At 42.6% G+C, this 19,301-nt stretch overlaps 1 protein-coding gene across 8 annotated transcripts in view; it reads left to right on the top strand.

Annotated features, from left to right (window-relative positions):
* The window catches only part of NLGN1 (neuroligin 1), a 966,435-nt gene that overhangs the window by 834,793 nt on the left and 112,341 nt on the right, over positions 1 to 19,301 (top strand). The window lies entirely within an intron of this gene.

Below are 19,301 nucleotides of genomic sequence, written 5' to 3'. Positions count from 1 at the left end.
TCAGGCCTTGGCGTTCTCCTGAACGCTCAGGACAGGCATCAATGAAATGATTGGAAGCAGCACAATATATACACAATCTATTGCGCTGCCTGCGGGCACGTTCGACAGGAGTCAGGCGTGATCTACCAATTTGCATGGGTTCTTCACGGTCAGGAGACACAGAACGTGATTCAGGAATCTCTCTAGGAATTAACTTCTTTTGTTTTTCAAGACCTCTCTCACGGAGGCGTAAATCAATCTTGACACATTGGGAGATAAGGTCTTCCAACCGATCTGGAAGATCCCGGGTTGCCAGCTCATCCTTGATGCGATCTGATACTCCTAACCAGAACGCAGCTGTCAAGGCTTCATTGTTCCACAGTAACTCGGATGCCAAAGTCTGAAAGTGGACCACATATTGCCCCATGGGCCGAGATCCTTGTTTGACCTGAAGGATATCTGTGGAAGCAGAGGCTGAGCGACCTGGTCTATCAAAAATACGGCGAAAAGTCTCGATAAATTTGTCATAGTCTGCAAGGAGAGGATCAGACTTCTCCCACAGCGGTGATACCCATTCGAGGGCAGTTCCGGAAAGCAATGAGACGATATATGCAATCTTTATTCTAGCTGTGGGGAAGTTGTGAGGTAACAGTTCAAATTGAATTTGACACTGATTAATGAATCCCCTGCAGGTTTTGGAATCACCGTCGTATTTGCTTGGTACCGGCAATTGGAGACTGGAATGGGAAGTGGGTGGTAAAAAATTTTGGACAGTCGACACATGAGTTGACAATGACTGCTGCATTGTATCCAATCGACTGGATACCTCTTGAAGATATTTTATCACTCGCTGCTGAGTGGCTTCTTGAGTCTCTATCCGAGCGGTAACATTTTGGATGACCGCTGGTCCCACACTGGGGTCTTGAACCGAGTCCATCGGCCTTGAACAAACTGTCAGCGCAAGGATATTTTGTGTTCCCGGCTGTGACCGTGGTGGACCAGTGGAGGGCGCTGGATAGTTGAACGCAGGAGGTTTTGATATGAGAAATACACAGGAGGATCAGGGCACTGTGAACCAGAGTGTTGGCGGAGACCAGGAACAGGTAAGCAATTGTTCAAGGCAAGGAATGAAGGCCCAGGGCCTGAGTTATATCCCCCTTGCCTTTCTGTGATTGGCTGCCAGCCGCAGCACTAATCAACACTGGGGAAAGACAGACACACCTGATTACTGCACAGGTGTGTGTGGGTCAGGGATCAGGCTGCAGAACTCAGGGAAGTTCACTGGAGACTTAATCACTGGGAATGCAGGGCAGCTGCAACAGCAGCAGCTAGGAGCAAACAGGCATAGAAACCTCAGAAACTGACTGAACCAAGTCAGGTTCATGACACACGGGTATTTGTCAAAGGTTTGCGCCGGCATGGTTCCTTTAAACATTGCCCAGAAAGCTTGATCGCTGATCTGGGCTCTTTTTGCACCTTTAGCCAATGCGCTGTTGGGTTGTTTGGCGTTTGATCCAACACCCGATGTCGGTTCTCTGTATCCGGATGGTCCCGCTTCACACGTATCGGCCCTAGGTACCGTAGGTTCATACCGGCTAGCTATAGCATCTGTAATACATATATTATCAATTAACGACACATTCGTTGACTTGAGAAAAAAATGCCATTTAAGTCATGATAACAACAACCCCTGTGGACACTATTCATGATTTTGCGGCGATATGCAACATTTAACACAAAAACACATTATAAAAACAACACTAGCCACGCGTCAAAATTCACCTTGTATAGCCGGGTTCTGGTATAACGGTTTATAGTGTTTTGCCGATGGTAAATTCCAGAGATCATCCATTATGTGTTCTGCATCAGCTTTCGACATAATCGGCGATACTAACAGAGAACAAATAACACATTAATATTACAGGCGGTATAAAAATGAATATAACAGGATATATATATATATATATATATATATATATATATGAGAGAGAGCGAGAGAGTGCGCGCGAGATAGCGTGAGAGAGAGTGAGAGAGAGACATATTTTTGGAAATTTAGACACGCACCCCGTATATTTCTTTTAACATACATCACATTTTTTTTTTTTTTTTGATGTCTTATATGCATCTGTATACCTACATTTTTGCGATTCGGACAAATCAGAGTATGCGGCGTATGGGTTTTCGAATGTCGTCAGATCCGGCCCGACTGTGAAATCCGAACCAAATGATCCAACTTCAGATGCGTCATTTGTGATATCTGAAACTGATTTATGGAATTAACAATTTTAATAAAAAATAATATATACATAAAAAATCATGCCCTAGTAACAACAATGTGTCTTTGATCTGTAAACTTACACGTATTTGACTGCTCATTTGATTGCTGTTGACAGCTGGGTAAATCTTGAAAATCTCTGAGACTTATTGTATTTGCATTAATGGTTTTGTATTCCTTTCTCTGTAATAAATAATAATAAGTTGAAATAACAATACAATAAGCTATTGTTAAACTATTGTAAATATCATATACACACCTGCATGTTGATGTTTTGTTAATTGGTACAGTAGCTTAAGTCGTGGTGAATATTTATAGTTCAAAGTCAATTTCTGCAACAATCACTGTTGATAATAACAGATAACAATAATCATCCATAACGAAATTTGCGTGCACAAAATCACATAAAACTATTAACGCTCTCACAAAAAACCTCATCTATGAATACACCCTGACAATGTATTCTATAGATCAGCCAATAAAAATTAATTACAGGGGATCCAACAATGCTACTGCAGAATCCCATCATATCACATGTGTAGTCAGCAGACAGCACATACATGGCAGCATTGTGGATACCCAACTTATAAAATTACACGATAATAACAAAATCACTTTATACATCCGTTATACCAAAATCTGCGTGCGGTTTTACACATGAAAATGTAATAACTAGCTCATTATTTAAAATCATTATGTATAATACTTTGATACAATATTAAAATGAAGCTATTTATAAATATCAAAGCCGTAATACCAAAAACCTCATCTATGAATACATCCTGACATTGTATTCTATAGATCAGCCAATAAAAATTAATTACAGGGGATCCAACAAAGCTACTGCAGAATCTCATCATATCACATGTGTAGTCAGCAGACAGCACATACATGGCCACATTGTGGAGGCCCAACAGTTTGAGAACCACTGCGCTAATGCAGGTTTTTTTTAATTCCACAACATACTAAACCAGCGTAAGACTCTATACAGACTATGCCTCGTAATAACTAGCATACAATAACAAACTACATTTTAAGATTTAAAAGCGTGTTAAAACCCTGGCGCTAATTAAAATTTTTTTTTTTAAATCGCTATATACACACACACACATGAGGCCTGCCATGCTGTGTTTTGTAACTCCACAACATACTAAACCAGCGTAAGACTCTATACAGACTATGCCTCGTAATAACTAGCATACAATAACAAGCTACATTTTAAGATTTAAAAGTGTGTTAAAACCCCAGCGTAAGACTCTATACAGACTATGCCTCGTAATAACTAGCATACAATAACAAGCTACATTTTAAGATTTAAAAGCGTGTTATTTTAAGATTTAAAAGCGTGTTAAAACCCTTGGCACTAAATAAAACATTTTTTTTTTTTTTTTTAAATCGCTATATACACACACAACACATGAGGCCTGCCATGCTGAGTTTTGTAACTCCACAACAAACTAAACCAGCGTAAGACTCTATACAGACTATGCCTCGTAATAACTAGCATACAATAACATACTACACCTCGTAATAACTAGCATACAATAACAAGCTACATTTTAAGATTTAAAAGCGTGTTAAAACCCTGGCGCAAAATAAAACATTTGCTATGTATAATGCATTGTTAATACTATTATAAAATATTAAAACTACACTATTTAGAAATATTGTATATATATATATATATATATATATATATATATATATATATATATATATATATATATATTTATTTAGAAATTTAAAATAGACTTACCCCTTCTGGAACAAAGCTTCAAGTTCTCTGTCTTGAATAGTGTGTGTGGACTGGTGGCTGTCTGGTCCCATGGAGAACATATATATACCCTTCAGTCAGTTAACACATCTGTGTTGCATTTGTTTCATTTGAATATTCATGAGTTGTGTTTCAAAGGCATAGACAGACATAACAAATATATATATATATTTGATTTAACCCCTTCCCGACATTTGACGTACATGTACGTCATGGTCGGGAAGTACTTCCCGACATTTGACGTACATGTACGTCATGGCTTCTAACTGTCACTGCGTCTATAGACGCGGTGACAGTTAGGAGATGTCTGCTGTCCCTGACAGCAGACATCCCCCCTCGTCGCCCAGGGGGGGCAGGGGTGCCCCCCCCGGTCGGCGATCGCTGTGATTGGCTGTTCAAATCTGAACAGTCAATCACAGCGTTTCCTGTGTTACCGGCGGCTAAGCCGCTCGGTAACACAGAAAACGGTGGTGATCGGTGCAGCACCGATCACCACCGAGCGGCAGCACCCCCCTCCCACCCGCCGGGCACTCACCCGGCAGCAGCAGCAGCTCCCCCGGCTCCACCGCTACGTCCGGAGCGCACGCTGCGCTCCCCTCCTCCCCCCTCCCCCCCGCAGCAGCAGCAGCAGCAGCAGCAGCAGCATCATGCTGCTGCTGGAAAAGTTAAAAATAAAATAAAATAAAAAATAATGTGCAAATGTGTGTATATATATATATATATATATATATATATATACACACACATATATATATATATATATATGTGTGTGTATATATATGTATATATATGTATATATATATATATATATATATATATATATACACACATATATATATATATATATATATGTGTGTGTGTGTGTGTGTGTGTGTGTGCGTATACCGCACCGATCACCAACGATCGCCAGCCCCCCCCCTCCCACCCGGCAGCCCCCCTCCCTCCCACCCACCCGGCTGCCGCAGCGCCAGCACCCCTCCCACCCCCCCGCCAGCCGCAGCGCCAGCCCCCCTCCCAAAGCTGGTGACCAAAATGGGGTCACTTGTGGGGGGGTTCCACTGTATTGGTGCTTCGGGGGTCTTGCTAATGCGACATAGCACCCGCCATTCATTCCACCACCAAAAATCACTCCTTCCCTTCTGAGTCCTGCCATGCACCCAACTGGTATTTTTTGGTCACATGTGAGGCATTGCCGTACCCGGGAGAAATTGGGGCACAGATTTTGGGGTGCTTTGTCTCCTTCATTCCTTGTGAAAATTAAAAATTTTGAGCCAGAACTGCATTTTTGTGTAAAAAATTAAATTTTTTTACACAAAAATGCAGATCTGGCTCAAAATTTTTCATTTTCACAAGGAATGAAGGAGACAAAGCACCCCAAAATCTGTGCCCCAATTTCTCCCGAGTACGGCAATGCCTCACATGTGACCAAAAAATACCAGTTGGGTGCATGGCAGGACTCAGAAGGGAAGGAGTGATTTTTGGATTTTGCAGCACAGATTCTGGTTGAATGACCCCCGAAGCACCTATACAGTGGAACCCCCCCACAAGGGACCCCATTTTGCAAACTACACCCTTCAGGGAATTCATCAGGGGGTATAGTGTACATTTCAAACCCCCAGGGGTTTCACCAACTTTGATACAACTGGGCAGTGAAAATGAAAAATTACATTTTTTTACACAAAAATGCAGTTCTGGCTCCAAATTTTTCATTTTCATAAGGTACGAAGGAGAAAAAGCACCCCAAAATCTGTGCCCCAATTTCTCCCGAGTACGGCAATGCTTCATGTGTGACCAAAAAATGGCAGGACTCAGAAGGGAAGGAGTGATATTTGGATTTTGCAGCTCAGATTCTGGTGGAATTTTGGTGGGTGCTATGTCGCTTTAGCAAGACCCCCGAAGCACCAATACAGTGGAACCCCCCCACAAGTGACCCCATTTTGCAAACTACACCCCTCAGGGAATTCATCTAGGGGTATAGCGTACATTTAAAACCCCCAGGGGTTTCACCAATTGTGGTACAACTGGGCTGTGAAAATGAAAAATTACATTTTTTTACACAAAAATGCAGTTCTGGCTCAAAATTTTTCATTTTCACAAGGAATGAAGGAGACAAAGCACCCCAAAATCTGTGCCCCAATTTCTCCCGAGTACGGCAATGCCTCACATGTGACCAAAAAATACCATTTGGGTGCATGGCAGGACTCAGCAGGGAAGGAGCGATATTTGGATTTTGCAGCACAGATTCTGGTGGAATGAATGGTGGGTGCTATGTCGCATTAGCAAGACCCCCGAAGCACCAATACAGTGGAACCCCCCCACAAGTCACCCCATTTTGCAAACTACACCCCTCAGGGAATTTATCTAGGGGTATAGTGTACATTTCAAACCCCCAGGGGTTTCACCAATTTTGATACAACTGGGCTGTGCAAATGAAAAATTACATTTTTTACACAAAAATGCAGATCTGGCTCAAAATTTTTCATTTTCACAAGGAATGAAGGAGAAAAAGCACCCCAAAATCTGTGCCCCAATTTCTCCCGAGTACGGCAATGCCTCACATGTGACCAAAAAATACCAGTTGGGTGCATGGCAGGACTCAGAAGGGAAGGAGTGATTTTTGGATTTTGCAGCACAGATTCTGGTTGAATGACCCCTGAAGCACCTATACAGTGGAACCCCCCCACAAGTGACCCCATTTTGCAAACTACACCCTTCAGGGAATTCATCAGGGGGTATAGTGTACATTTCAAACCCCCAGGGGTTTAACCAATTTTGATACAACTGAGCTGTGAAAATGAAAAATTATTTTTTTTCATTTTCACAGCCCAGTTGTATCAAAATTGGTGAAACCCCTGGGGGTTTGAAATGTACACTATACCCCTAGATGAATTCCCTGAGGGGTGTAGTTTGCAAAATGGGGTCACTTGTGGGGGGGTTCCTAACTTTTAGCATCTTATGGTGCCTAGAAACCTACATGGTGCCTAAAAAATAATCTCATAAAAAGGAGGCTCCAAAATCAAGTAGGTGCTCCTTCTATTATGAAGCCTGTGGTTTGGTCACCGTGCACACTAGGGCCACATATAGGATATTTATGAAAACAAAAGAATTGGGGGAATCAATTTTTAGTCACATTTCTCTAGTAAAATCTACTGTATTCGTTAGAAAAATGTATTAAAATTGAAACTCTGCAAAAAAAAAGAAATTTTGAAATTTCACCTACACTTTGTTTTAATTCCTGTGAAACACCTAAAGGGTTAACAAACTTCCAAAATGCTGTTTTGAATACTGTGAGGGGTGCAGTTTTTGAAATGGCATCATTTATGGGGGTGTATCACATACAAGTCCCTCAAAGTCACATCAGAACTGAACTGGTCCCTAAAAAAATCAGTGTTTGAAATTTTCTTGAAAATTTGAGAATTTGCTATTCATATTGTAAGCCTCCTAGTGTCCCAAAAAATTAAAAGGAAGTTGAAATAATGATGTCAACATAAAGTAGACATATGGTCTATGTTAGTTATTCACTATTTTGAGTGGTAAGATTATTTGTCTCACAAGCAGAAAATTTAACATTTTGCAAATCGCAAAATTTTCCATTTTTTTCCGACATTTTGGTATTTTTCACAAAAAAACACAGACTGTATCGACGAAAATTTACCACTAACTTGAAGTACAATGTGTCACGAGAAAACAATCTCAAAATCACTGGGATAAGTAAAAGCAAAAAAAAGTTATCCCCACTTAAGTGAGACATGTCAGATTTGAAAAAAATGGCTCTGTCAGGAACGCAAAAACTAGCTCTGTCAGGAAGGGGTTAAATAATATAGAATATTATCCAAAAAACAGCTGTATTCAGAATATATTGCTCGATAAAATGACACCAAATTGTCCTGTATAAAACCCTTATTCTTATTATTAATATTATTAAATAAATGACAGATATGGTTTATATATATATATATATATATATATATATATATATATATATATATATATATATATATATATATATGAGCATGCTTTTTAATTTAAAATATATACCATGTCGCCATCACAGCTGTGATTATATATATATATATATAAATATATAAATATACACCATGTTGCCCTAAAATATATTTTTGATTTAAATAATATACCATATTATCCAAAACACAGCTGTGTTCAGAATATATTGCTCGATAAATTGACACCAAATTGTCCTGTATAAAACCCTTATTCTTATTATTAAATAAATGACAGATATGTTTCACTATCAACAGCATACATCAGCCCTATATATATGAGTATGCCTTTTAATTTAAAATATATACCTTATCCACTACATCTGTGTAATTTGATAAACATTATATATAGATATATATATATATGTATACTGTATATAGCTATTTTATTTATCAGTATTGAGATATATATATATATATCTATATGTATGTATTCAAATATTTTATTTTCTAAACTGCAAATGCAATACATGGCCACTAGATGGCACACATGTTCTGTTGCAAAGATTTCATGGCCTCTCTTTGATCTGTCTATCCTAATTAAACAGATAGCTATGTGAAAAAAAAAATTTCAGAGGTATAATGAATTTAATTGCAAACACACTACTACCCTGTCTAAGCTAATTACTCCATACGTGAATGTCTGTGTCTTCAAAGACTATGGAATACGGTGTTTAAAATTACTTTTGAAAATTACAGTCATCCGTCATATCTGATGTCTTTCTAAAAGTAACACTATACTTCTCAGGCTGTGTGTCTTTAAATTTAAATGCCTACAACATGTCAGACCCAGACTGAATGGCTCCTGTATCTTTAAATGCATAACAGATGTATACCCAGACCTCTTTGTTATGTACTCTGATATTTCATTTTAAAAGCAAGATGGACCTTAGATGGTGTGGAAGTTATCGTGTGGAGTATAACTTTTTATTTTTTATTTTTTGATACACGGTTGGTCAGGCACTTCGTTGTAGCGCTTTTGGATCGTTCTAAGGTAAGTGTTATTATAGTTGGTAATGATATGTCTGTATTATTCGCCGTGAAAGATCTATGAGCGATACCAATTACCCGGCTTTAATACGTTATAATTATATACGTTATATGTTTTGATGATCAGCGTTGCGAGACATCCTACACAAATCAAATTTGATATACAACAAGATCTACAGTTCTACGAATTATATATCTGTTGTATACCATATTTTTCTAACATCTTTTTAGCATTATGTTTAGAAATTCTTCCAGCTGGTTAAGATATCATTAAGCGATCTTTATAAATTAATTTATACAGCTGTGGTGTTATTTGACATAGTCAATATCACTGTATGAAGTTACAGTATCAAACCAATTATATTTTAATACGGGGGTTAATATTATTTATACCACTTTCATATCAAACGTGATAGCTTTATACCACTTTCATATCAAACGCGTATCACGTTTGATATCAAACTGTATAAAAGGGGCGTGGACAAACTGTATAAAAGGGGCGTGGACCTGTCAAAACCAATTAGTTTGAAGAAAAAGTGTGCCTTATCTACTTGCATAAAAAACAACGCCCACTGGGCCTGTCGAGCGTTAACCCTTTTAGCAGTCTCAATATATTGCAGGTTCTTGTGATCCGTGAGGACAAGAATCTGATGAACTGCTCCTTCCAGCCAATGACGCCACTCATCAAAGGCCCACTTGATGGCAAGCAATTCTCTGTTACCAACATCATAGTTGGCCTCTGCCTGCGAGAATTTCCGGGACATATAGGCACAGGGATGTAAATCCAGTGATTTTGGATCCCTTTGAGATAATACTGCTCCTGCCCCCACTTCGGAGGCATCTACCTCCACAACAAAGGGAAGATTAGGATCTGGATGTCTAAGAACAGGAGCCGAGACAAACGCTTGTTTTAAAAATTCAAAGGCCTGCTCAACCTGAGGAGACTACTGAGATGGATCGGCGCCTTTATTATTATTATTATAATTTTATTTATAAGGCGCCACAAGTGTTTCGCAGCGCCGTACAAAGGAACAATACAGGGAGACAAAACTTGGCATAACATTGAATAAATAACAAAAATACAGTACAAATAAAGAGCACCACAGTTCAATACATATTACAGCTTAAATGTAAGTAGTGAGGACCCAATCAACATACAACTAGAGGCTTGAGGCCAATGATGGAGATGAGTATGAAGATGGTCACTGAGTGTTGGAGTAAAGGAGAGCTGTGAGTGAAATGTGAAGAGAAGTGGGCTTTGACAACAGGAGGGAAGAGGGCCCTACTCGGAGGAGCTTACAATCTAGTAATCTTTCTTGGTTAGCGCCACCAATGGTGCAACAATAGAAGAAAAATAATGGATAAAGCGTCTATAATAATTGGCGAAGCCAAGAAAACGCTGGATAGCCTTCAAACTGGTAGGACGGGCCCAGTCTACCACCGCTTGAAGCTTCTTGGGGTCCATTTGAAACCCCTGAGAGGAAATAATGTAGCCCAAAAAATAAACCTGTGTGACCTCGAACTCACACTTCTCCAATTTGGCAAATAATTGATTTTCTCTCAATTTTTGCAGAACCTGTCGAACCTGAGTTCTATGTGTTTTCACGTCCTGTGAAAAAATCAAAATGTCGTCCAAGTACACGACTACACATTGGCCTAAAAAATCACGAAGGACATCATTGATAATGTCCTGAAAAACGGCAGGGGCATTAGAGAGACCAAAGGACATAACCAAGTACTCATAATGCCCAGTCTGAGTACTAAAAGCCGTTTTCCATTCATCGCCCTCCTCGATCCTGATGAGATTGTAAGCGTCTCTCAAATCAATCTTGGAGAATATCGTTGCAGACCGCAACTGATCAAAAAGTACAGTAATCAATGGAAGGGGATAGGTGTTTTTCACCGTGATTTTATTTAAGGCACGAAAATCAATACAAGGCCTTAAGGAACCATCCTTCTTGGCCACAAAATAAACCCCTGCACTAAGAGGGGACTTTGACGGGCGGATAAACCCCTTTTTGAGACTCTCCTGTACATATTCATCCATTGCCTTCGTCTCTGGGAAGGATAAGGCATACAATCTCCCCTTGGGCAAGGGAGCATTGGGGATAATCTGAATGGCACAATCGTATGGGCGATGGGGCGGAAGGCTGTCTGCTTTCCCTTTAGAAAATACATCCGCAAAATCTTGATAAGGGGGAGGTATCCCAGAGAGGGAGACAGACGCCACCAAGACCGAGGTATTAAGACAATGCTGTGTACAGTGAGAGCTCTAATGGGCAATCTGCGTTGAACTCCAGTCGATACTGGGATTATGTTTAACTAACCAAGGATATCCCAGGACTATGGGAACGAGAGGACAAGAAATCAAGAAAAACGAAAGTTGCTCCCTATGAAATAAACCTATAGTCATCAGGACTGGGGGAGTCTGAAAAGAAATTGCCCCATTGGACAAGATATTCCCATCCAAACCCCGAAGCGTGACAAGGCCCTGGAGTTTCAAACGAGGAATACCCAGTCTCTGGGCCAAATTGATATCCAGGAAGTTTCCGGCCGCGCCACTGTCAATAAATGCCGTGCCGGAAAATTCATTATCCTGAAAGGAAATACTACAAGGAACTAATACCGAATCGCGAGAGGAAAACAATTGCAGGCCTAAGTAAACCCTCTCTTCGTTCACTTGGCAAAGGCTTTTACTGGCCTATTGGGACAGTTCTTAAGGATATTCCCCTTGTTACCACAGTATATACAGAGGCCTGAACTAAACCTACGAGTTCTCTCCTCCGGAGAGATACGAGTTGCCCCGATCTGCATGGGTTCGTCAATCTCCTCCGGACCCAGAGGGACATAAGGAAGGGACCGTGCTTGAACACCCCGTTCTGACCTTCGCTCCCGGAGACGACGGTCAATCTTTATAGCCAGTTCCATAAGTTTATCGAGGGAACTAGGAACAGGGTACTGGATTAAGCTATCTTTGATGATGTCGGATAGGCCACAGCGAAATTTACTTCGTAGGGTAGAATCATTCCACCCGCAATCATTTGACCAACGGCGGAATTCGGTACAGTATACCTCCGCAGGGTCTTTCCCTTGTTTAAGGGCTCAAAGTTGAGTCTCAGCAGAAGCCTCTCTATCGGTGTCATCATACAACAGCCCTAATGAACTGAAAAAGCTGTCAACCGAGGACAGAACCGGACTGTTGGAAGGAAGCCCAAACGCCCATGTCTGAGGGTCCCCCTGTAATAAAGACATGATCGGGCCTACCCGTTGAGACTCTGAACCAAAAGACCGGATCAAAGTCAGAAATATAATTTACAACTCTCCCTAAAGTTGAAAAAAGCCCTCCGATCTCCAGAAAATCGATCAGGCAAGTTTACCTTAGGTTCTGCCACCCCAGGATCAGGAGGACGCATCCTCTGTTCTTGGGATGCAACTTTCAAGGAAAGATCCCGGACCATTTGGGTTAACCCCTGGAGCTGATCCGAGAAAGTCTGGGAGGTGGGATTCATGATATTCAGACGGCAATGCTAAACAGAAGTTGGTTACATAAAGCTTTTTTATATGACCTGTTTGGCCGGTTATAATGTTACGTTTGCCATTAGGCCCGGAGTACAGGTAATGGGAATCGGGGAATGGGGGAATGGGAAGTCAGGCGTGAGCCCGTAGCCGGGACCGCCAGTCAGGACGGCCACAGCGAAACCTACTCCGACTCTGATGAGAACCCAGGGCAGATGACAAATCCCTGCGGGAACTAGGCTCCACCTGTGGCCGCCGCGCCGAAGGAGCGAGTTAGGCCAGCTCCAACCCCGATGCAGCTAGGTCTATGTGTGGACAAGGAATAAGGGATTGCCAGGGGTAACTCAAAAGGATAAACTGGCTACAGGGCCTAACTGGAAACAAACCCCTGTCTGCCGGCACCTGGCCAAAGACGGGAGCGCGACCTAGTCGCAAACACCTGGGATACTTGACGGGGAATCACCATAAAACCAAAGAGTACAAGGAAACGAATCCCCAAAGCACACACTGGGGACAGCAATACGGAAACCCTGCCTAACGTAAAAATGACTAAATGGAAGAGGGGACGAGAGAGAATCTGGGAAGCAGGGAAAAAATAACAAACATAAGCTGAGCTCACGGAGGGGCTAGTCCAGCGTCCCCTAAGGGGAACTGAACCGGTGTAAGATGAAACAGTAATGATACAGGAACTAGGCAGCTCCACAAGGGAATACACCAGGCTCCACTGGAGCACTTACGTGACCCTGGGAGGCACACCAACAAGGCTGAATCGAGACCCTGGAGCAGACTGGAAATGAGAGCCACGAGCAGGACAGGCCAGAGAAGTACCCAGGAACAGGTCCAAGGAGAAGGGCTGCTGAAAGAGCTCAGGGCCGGGAACACGCTGACCAAAACGCTATAACTGGCATCTGTGCTCAGCAGACGCCGGCTTCTTATTCAAACTACGCGCTGCCTGAGTGACGTCAGGCGCGCGCGAGAGTTGCAGCTGGGCGGAAGTTTAGGGACGTTGCCTAGCAACGCCCAGATGCCCTGCGTCAGCAGCACTGCCACAGCGCTCCCCACTCGCCGACCATCCTGGCACTGAGAGCACCGGACGGCGGCGTGCAAAACTGGGTGCAGCTTCAATAAGTGGTTTAGGGTGGCCTGATGGTGGGAGAAAATAATTCATATTTTTTATACATTTTTAATTTGCATCTAATATGCAATACATCTTGTTACATCCCCCGACAGTTCGAATGTTTGAGTGACAAAAATGCAGGTTGTTTATGACATACTATACTGCAGTAAAAATGTCTAAACGCATACCATTTTGTCTGTGTATTATTTTTAAAGCAATTGTTGTGTGAAATATGACATAGTGTAATGGTATATGACAATGGGATTGCTGAAAAGTAGTGTTGGGTAACTTCTGGCCCGTCAAAGGTTGTGGAACTACATATTCCAGCAAGCTCTGGCACTCATTGTTTGGACTGTAATGGTTATAGTGTGTCAGGGCATGCTGGCACGTGTAGTTCCACAACACCAGGTGAGCCATGTTTTAGAGCAAAATTAATTCATACATGTTACAAATGTACTTACAAGGTTGATTACAGCAAGGGATAGGTCAGCACCACCAGCTGCATCAGTTGGGCTCTGTGTATTAGGCTAAATGTGGGTGGAAACAGATGGTATTGCAAAATAATTTGTTTATGAGTACACTTACAGCAAAGGTACATGTTGGAATACAGGGCACATGTGCTTACCAGAAAAGTAACGCCTGATGATTTGTGTACGCACCAGATTCCCCCTCTGCGTACACCTCACTACGGCCCTTATTCTAATTCGGACGGTACGGCCCGCGTGCGGCCGTACCGCCGATGTTTTTCTTCTGCACATGCGCAGAGGTCAATCTGCGCATGTGCAGCCCCCTTCGCCGCAGACGTATTTCGTCCGCCGCAAAGGGGGCGTATAGGGGCGTGAGAGGCTTCATGCCCTCATTTCCCTATGTGTACGCCCCGCGTTTCATGGGCGTTCCCATGCAAACGCGGGGCGTATGCATGGTAATGAGGGCATGACGCAACTCATGGGGGCGGAAAGCTGACGTCGCCGGATGTCAGCTTTCAGCCCCCATACAAGCTACCACACGGACGATTGTCCGTGTGGTCTCAGCTTGCGGGAGCTGCCGGGGCGTGCGGACCTGCCTTCGATGGTCGACGACCATCGAATGCAGGGGGCAGCTCCCACCATGGTGGAGGCGTACGCCTCCACCATTTTTATGCGGATCGCCAGCCGTCCGTGTACGGACGGCCGTGGCGATCCGTAGGGTGGGCGGGGATTGGTTTGTGCGGCCGGAGCCCCGTGTGCGGCTCTGGCCGCACCAACCAGAATAAGGGCCATTCTGAGGTGTAGTAGGTTGGGCTTCCTGCACGACTGCTGCATGTTCCTCCTCAACATAGGCAGGTTGGGACAGGGCTATGTTGTGTAACATGCAGCAAGCCTGGACGATCATCACTACTTTTGCTGGGTGGTAAAGCAGCGTACCGGTCCAAACACCGGAATCTACTTTTCAATACGCCAAATGTACGCTCCACCACATTGCGGGTTGCAATATGGGATTCATTATACCGGTGCTGTGCAGGGCCCTCTGGGGAGCGCAAAGGTGTCATGAGCCAGGAAACACACCCATATCCTGAGTCACCTAAAACACAGATAGGAAGTTATTGCCTTATATGGTAAGGTATGTGCATTGTGCAAACAGGAGACACTGTGACAAGAGCAATATGCTTGTGAAACTGGAAACACACACATTTGAGCAGGTATAAATAAGGACAGAGAGGGTAATATGTAAAAATGTACGGTACTTGTGTAGTTTCACGGTGCCAGCATGGATAGTTCATACCTCCACTATCCATGTTGGCATGGAGTTGATTTTAAATAGCGTGGCGAGCGTAGCGAGCCACCGAGCCCGCAAGGGGACTCAGACGCAAGGGGACTGGCGCCGTGAAACTACACAAGTGCCAAATGTACTTACCAAGTAGCCAGCCCTCTGGCATTTGTTGTTGGTTGAATCGGTTGCAGAGGGCTGAGTGCCTCAGGATATAGGCGTCATGGCAGTTCCCGGGGAAGCCTGCTACAACACTTAGGATTTTGAGATGAGCATCACATACCACCTGAACGTTCAAAGAGTGCCGCCCACGCCGATTGACATAGACATATCCCCGCACGTGCGGTGCCCTAATCCCAATGTGTGTGCAGTCTATAGCTCCCAGCACGTGAGGGAATGCTGAGAGTCTATAGAAAGCCACCTTGTGGTCCTGCCACTCCAACTCAGAACGTGGGAATCTGATGTATGTCCGCCACAACTTCTTTAAAGTAACACTTGAGTAAAATGCTTAGAGAAAGTGGGCAGGTACAGCCGAGCACGATACATATGTGGGGTATGCAGTAGTCGGGGGGCTACCTGGATCTGGTGTGCAGTTTCCTCCCTCCTGCGCAGCTCCTCCAATTGGGCCACATCACAAATCAGCAACTCCAAACCACTCTGCAAAATCTCCATGTCTCAAACCCTCACAGGTGTCCTTAATGATGTTGGGGTATATGTAGGGGTGTTTCTGAGTGAAATTGAGTGCACCTGTGTTGAAATTAACCATTTGTGCACTTGACCAAAGTGAGTTCTGGGCCAAATCGCCCAACAGAACCTGGTCTGAAAAAAGTGCGATTATTAGACACCTTAAAAGTGCGATTTGCGAAAACGCATCCCATTAAATAAGCGATTTCTATACTTTCCTGTACGAAAACATCTGGATGCGATAAAAATGCGATTTTTTTCACACACTTTTGGTCCCCATGAGTTATTATACATAATATGCGATATCCGTCCCTTAGCGCATCCTATTACATATGCGATTTCAAGGAAAAATGCGATGTCGCCATTTTTTTTACTAATATTCGCCAAAAAACACAAATCTCATCCCATAGAATGTCACCCATGGTTTCACTGGTGATGGTTTATTTATTTAAGTTATTAACTTTGTTCTTTCTGTCTGGTTAAGTTCCTCCAAGAGGTATCCGGGTTTCCTTTCCTCTCGGACACAGTTTTTTTCCGAAGACTGCAGTCTGGAGGGGAATGGGAGGGGAAGTAGCCAGTGGGTCAAATTTTCTTAAAGTGCCGGCTCCTCCAGACCACATCCCAATCCCCCAAGGTTTAAAGGCAGTGTCCCCTGTGGATTAGGAGAAACTGAATTATCGGTGAGTACCAAATTCCTATTATCCGACATTGCTGGGCAACGGCTGCACGTCAAAGTGGGGAGGAACCTAAAACAAACCCAGAAGCAGGCTCACAGACCACGGCAAGAGGGTTCACTTTGATTATACTCCCTTATATAAGGTAAGACGCTTAACAGCTGTTTTGTTTTGCACAGCACTATATGCACTTTTACATGCCCGTCCTGATGAAAAGGCTACGAGCCGTCGACATGACGCAATGAAAATACTGAATATATTTCCATTTTTCTAAATACAATGTATTGCCCCCTTTAACATCAATGACAGCTTGAAGTATTTTGTGGTAGTTGTGGATGAAGCTTTCTATTTTCTCAGATGGTAAAGCTGCCCATTCTTCTTGGCAAAACGCCTCCAGATCCTGTAAATTCTTGGGCTGTATTGCATGAACTGCACATTTGAGATCTCCCCAGAGTGGCTTAATGATATTGAGGTCAGGAGACTGAGATGGCAACTCCAGAACCTTCACTTTATTCTGCTGTAGCCAATGACAGGTCGATTTGGCCTTGTGTTTTGGATCATTGTCATGTTGGAACGTCCAAGTACGTCCCATGCGCAGCTTCCAGGCTGATGAGTGCAAATTTTCCTCCAGTATTTTCTAATAACATGCTGCATTCATCTTGCCATCAGTTTTGACTAAGTTACCAGTGCCTTTGTAGCTCACACATCCCCAAAACATCAGCGATCCACCTCCGTGATTCACAGTAGGAATGATGTACCTTTCATCAAAGGCCTTGTTGACTCCTCTCCGTTTATGGTTTTAGCCAGAAAGCTCAATTTTGGTCTCACCACTCCAAATGACTTTGTTCCAGAAGTTTTGAGGCTTGTCTCTGTGCTGTATGGAGTATTGTAAGCGGGATGCTTTGTGGCATTTGCATAGTAATGGCTTTCTTCTGGCGACTGGACCATGCAGCCCATTTTTCTTCAAATGCCTCCTTATTGTCCATCTTGAAACAACCAAACCACTTTTTTTCAGAGTACTGTATTTCAGCTGAAGTTATTTGTGGATTTTTCTTTGCATCCCAAACAATTTTCCTGGCAGTTGTGGCTGAATTGTTTCTTGGTCTACCTGACCGTGATTTGGTTTCCACAGAATCTCTCATTTTCCACTTCTTAATTAGAGTTTGAACACTGTTGCTCAATTGCTTGAATATCTTTTTATATCCCTTTCCTGTGTTATACAGTTCAATGACGTTTTCTTGCAGATCCTTTGACAATTATTTTGCTTTCCCCATGACTCAGAATCCAGACAAGTCAGTGCAGCTCTGGATGAAAGATGCAAGGGTCTTTCAGGAGAAAGTCACTGACATTTTATACACACACACACACACACACACACACACACACACACACACACACACACACACACACACACACACTGATTACAAGCAAACAGATCACAGGTGAGGATGGTTACCTTTAGTAGCCATTCAAACCCGTTTGTATCAACTTGTGTGCATGTTATGAGGCCAAAATCTCCAGGCTATGTAAACTTTTGATCAGGGTCATTTAGGTAGTTTCTGTTGTCATTATGATTTAAAAAAGAGTAAGCAGTTGTTTGACAATAAATGGCTTCACCCAACCACTAACCATGAGTGAAAGAAAAGAAGAAAAGTTTGTGTGTTATCATTCATATTCTCTGACAAATGGCCAGAAAATTACAAATTCTGCTTATGAGCACAACTGTGTATATATATGTATACATATCTCTATCTCTCTCGCTCTCTCTCTCTCTCTATATATATATATATATATATATATATATATATATATATATATATATATATAGAAGCGAATAGCCGGCACTTGCTTTCACAGGATTTTGCAGGGGTGGTGCCTGAACGGAACAGGATACATACAGGCGAAAAACGGCACTCACCCACCTTCAAATAAATCACGGAAGCTCAAATGTGCATTTGCAACATTTCGGGTTCTTTTATTAAACCCGTCGTCAGGCAGTACAGAATAACATAAACATAAAACAACACATACCTTTATACCTGAAGCGTGTCACGCTGAACGCCCATCCAGTCCCTCAGTTACCGCCCCTCAACCGGAAGTTTGGAGTGTGCAGTGCTCCTGCTTCCCCCGGGAGTATGATGCGTTGCCATAGTTACCTGGTGCGTCAGCGTGTGCGCGATGTATACAATACAATTCACCTGTGATATAATACAAAAAAAGGTTTCTTACATATAATACATATTTACATCATGGTGGTTATACCTGTGCAGTTCTCTAATCAACAGCACTACTGTATCGCAATGTGATACTTTGTAAATTTTATAAAGAATTTATTGTTTTGTTATAAAAACATGCTCAAATTAAGCTGCTCGTTTAATCCTCTTGGATGCACCGTATCAAGCCTGTGTATCCATTTGGATTCGAGGCATAAAACCTAATGTAAAAACATTAGAGATTGGGTCATTAGAGCAGATGTCACGGAACATGTCAATCTTTCCAAAGGTATCAGTGTGAGAGACAACGGTTGCCACAAATGTTCGGGGTG

This window comes from Crinia signifera, chromosome 3 (genome assembly GCF_055691185.1).
Source record: "Crinia signifera chromosome 3, ASM5569118v1, whole genome shotgun sequence".
In the NCBI taxonomy this organism is placed as follows: Eukaryota; Metazoa; Chordata; class Amphibia; order Anura; family Myobatrachidae; genus Crinia; species Crinia signifera.
The sequence above is the reverse complement of the archived record's forward strand: the minus strand, read 5'-3'. Positions and strand labels throughout refer to the sequence as shown.